General features: G+C 41.5%; 1 non-coding gene across 1 annotated transcript; it reads right to left on the reverse strand.

The window, feature by feature from the left end:
* Positions 1–3,661: 3,661 nt before the first annotated feature.
* Positions 3,662–3,766, reverse strand: LOC112429384 (U6 spliceosomal RNA). The gene has a single exon (XR_003021579.1). It is a non-coding gene; the product is annotated as a U6 spliceosomal RNA (small nuclear RNA).
* Between the last annotated feature and the right edge of the window lie 268 nt (positions 3,767–4,034).

The following is a 4,034-nucleotide window of genomic DNA, read 5'->3' on the forward strand; positions in this document are numbered from 1 at the left end:
TATTTTATATGATAAGACAAGAGAGAGAAGAAATGAAAATTGACATAAATATACACACAAACAAGCATATTTATGACAAAGAAAAATACTATATTTCCTCCTTATTATAAGGAAGAACTACTCATAATAATTACAATTCTTGGCCGGGTGCGGTGGCCCACACCTGTAATCCTAGCACTTTGGGAGGCCAAGGCGGGCAGATCACCTGAGGTCGGGAGTTTGAGGCCAGCCTGACCAACATGGAGAAACTCCATCTCTGCTAAAAATACAAAATTAGCAGAGCGTGGAGGTGCATGCCTGTAATCTCAGCTACTCAGGAGGCTGAGGCAGGAGAATCCCTTGAACCCGGGGGGCAGAGGTTGCAGTGAGCCAAGACTGTGCTATTGCACTCCAGCCTGGGCAACAAGAGCAAAAACTCCACCTCAAATACTAGTACTACTACTAATAATAATAATAATTACAATTCTCGTTTCTGCAGCTGGTCATCTGCAACTCGTAGCTGGTATTTAAAACAACCTTCTTCCATTACCCATTCCATATTCCCTTAGCCCTCAGCAAATATTTCAGCTTCTTATGGTTCCTTCCCTGGTGGAATGGGGTAGGGTGACCCAAACCTTCATTCCGGAGAGTTCTGAGCAATTAGTAGTCCTGTTGAGTTGAATTATTGTAGTGCTTTTTAGAGATGGGAGTCTCACTATGTAGCCGAGACTGGCCTTGAATTCCTTGGCTCAAGCAATCCTCCTGCTTCAGCCTCTTGAGTAACTGGGACTACAGATGTGTGCCACCATGCCCAGCTGTAGTTTTCCACTGACTTTAATCACAGGGCCTGGTAGCACTAAGAGATCTTCTAATGGGTCTACTGTATTCCAGACATACTCATACTTACTTACCTCTATTGTGAAGTAAGAGCCCAACAAGTTGCAAACTTTTTCCTTGGTAATCAAGATCAATCATGCCAGCAGTATAGTAACTCCCTTTGTTGCCTGTTAACTTAGAGGCACAAGAAGCCCAAAGTAGTAGGATAACAATCTTAAATTACAGTTCAATTGAATTATTATATCTCCTGGTGGTAGCATTCCACCCTCTGGAACTAAGACCTCAAGACCAGCATAGCGTAAGTTCATGGGGACAGGAAGCAAAAATTTTGCTAGTGGATAACTATGGTATAGTAAGTAATACCCACTCCAGTTTTCAGCCCTTGATTCCTGGACCTGTGAATCCTGTCTACAGGGGAAACAGCACCTTATATTTGACACTTCTTTAGAGCATATATAGCCTCCTACAGAGCATGCCCCAGTCCTGCAAGGTGGTGCCATGTAGTTAGTGCTATAACCAAGTCTTTAAAAGGCCATTACATTATTCTACCAAACCAGTTGCTTCAGGATGGCTGGGAACATGGTAAGGCCAGTGAATTCAATGAACTTGGGCCCACTGCTGCAACTTCATGTATAAAGTGAGTTCCTTAATCAGAAGCAATGTTATGTGGAATAACATGGCAGTGGATAAGGCATTCTGTAAGTCTACAGATGGTAGTTTTGGCAAAATCATTGTGTGCAAGGAAGGTAAATCCATACTTAGAGTAAGTTTCTATTCCAGTAAGAAAAAATGCTGCCCCTTCTATGATAGAAGTGGTTGAATATAATCAACCAGACATCAATAACTGGCTGATCACCCTGGGGAATGACTCAGTGATGGTCTTTGCTGCTGGCAGGTTGAGTACTCTGAGCAGTGGGTATAGCCAGGTCAACCTTAGTGAAATGAAGTCCATGTTGCTAATCCCATGAATAATTTATATCCCTACCACCATGGCCACTTTGTAAATGAGCCCATTGGGCAATGACAGAAGTAGCTGAGGAAGGTGACTGACTGTTATCCACAGAACAGGTCATCCTATCCACTTGATTATAAAAAATCTTGCTCTGCTGAGGTCGCTCTTTGGTTAGCATTCACATGGGACACAAATATCTTCAGGGTTTGTTTTTTTTAACCCATTCATAGAGGTCTACCCACATATCTTTTTCTCTTACCTCCTCATCACCAATTTTCCAATCATGTTCCTACCAAGTCCTTGACCATCCATCTAAAACACTGGACACCATCCATGAATCAACATACACTCAAACTTCTGGCCATTTCTCCTTCTAAGTAAAAATGAACAACAAGGTACAATGTGCAGTGCTCTATGTTCTGCCCACTGTGAGGATTTCCCTTCATCACTGTCTTTCTGGGATATCCCAGAAAAGGGTTACTAGTGGCAGAGCTGCCCACTTGCAGGTGGTGCCTTCATATCATGCACAACCATCTGCAAACCAGGCTCATTTTCCTCTTCTTCATTCACCTTATCACAGAGAACTCCTATGAGGCAATAGGCGCAGGTTGGGAGAGAGGAGGTAATATACTAAGAGTGGGGCCATAGGCATTTGGGCCACTTCTTGATGTAGCTTACATGTGCCTTCTGGGCCTGCTCAAGCCCAACTTTATATACAATTTCCATTTGGTGATTGAGTGCTGGTGTGCATGCCCAACTTTATGGCTTGGTGGTTCAGATAATACTCAGTTCATGAAGGACAGCTCAGGTCACATTGTAGCATAGTGACCAAAGGTTAATTGTTCAGTCTCTACTAAGGCCCAGTAGCAAGCCAAAAGCTGTTTCTCAAAAGGATAGTAGTTATCTGCAGAAGATGGCAGAGCTTTGATCCAAATTCCTATGAATATGTGTTGCAATTCACCTACAGCGGCCTGCCAAAGGCTCCAAGAAGCATTTCTATCTGCCACTGACACTTCAAGCACCATTGAATCTTCTGGAACATATGGCCCAAGTGGCAGAGCAGCTTGCATGGCAGCCTGGACCAGTTGCAGAGACTTCACTTGTTCTGGGCCCCACTCAAAACTAGTAACTTTTTAGGTCACTCAGTAAATGAGCCAAATGAGAAATATGTTGCCTCAAAAGTTTAAAGAGGCCCATCAGGTGTTATGCATTTTTTTCTGGTTGTAGAAAAGGCCAAATGCAAGAACTTAATCTTTACCATAGAAAGGATATCTTTCTACCCGCATCACTGGAGCCATAGAAATTTCACTGAGGTGAAAGTTATCTTATTTTAAAAATTGTATTTCTCACCCTCTGATGTGTAAATGTATTACCAATAAGTCTAGAGTAGTTATTATTGCTTGCTCACTAGGTCCAATCAACATAATGTCATCCATGCAATGAATCAGTGCGATGTCTTGTGGAAGGGGAAGTCAAGCAATGTCCCTGTGAACTAAATTATGAAATAGGGTAGAGAACTGATAGAGATAAGAAAAGTATTGCTAGCTTTGCCAGATTAAGCAAATTTCTTCTGGTGGTCTTTACTAACAGACATAGAGAAAAAAGGCATTTGCCAAATCAATAGCTACATAGCAGATACCAGAAGATATATTAATTTGTTCAAGCAATGAAACCACATCTGGTGCAGCAGCTGCAACTGGAGTCACTACCTGGTTAAGCTTTTGAAAATCCACTGTCATTCTCCAAGATTCACCTTTTTAAAAAATTGACACATAATAATTATACATATTTATAGGGTACAACATGATGGATGTTTCCATAAATGTATAAATTGTATAGTGATCGAATCATGGTAATCACCATATCCATCACCTTAAGCATTTATCATTTCTCAAAAATATGAAATACTTCACAAATTTGCATGTCATCTTTGCACAGGGGTCATGATGATCTTCTCTGTATTGTTCCAATTATAGTATATGTGTTGCTGAAGCAAGCAAAAAATCCCTGTGTTTTCTGTAGAGGCCAAATAGGTAAGTTGAATGGGGATATGGTGGGAATCATCACCCTTGCATTTTTCAAGCCCTCGGTGGTGGCACTGATCTCTACAATCCCTCCAAGAATGTAGTATTGCTTTTGGTTTAATATTTTTCTAAGCAGAGGCAGTTCTAGTGACTTCCACTTCACCTTTTCTACCATAATAATCCTCAATCCACAAGCCAGGGAATCAATGTGGGGATTCTACCAGTTGCTGATTGTGTCTATT

This window comes from Macaca nemestrina, chromosome X (genome assembly GCF_043159975.1).
Source record: "Macaca nemestrina isolate mMacNem1 chromosome X, mMacNem.hap1, whole genome shotgun sequence".
Lineage (NCBI taxonomy): Eukaryota > Metazoa > Chordata > Mammalia > Primates > Cercopithecidae > Macaca > Macaca nemestrina.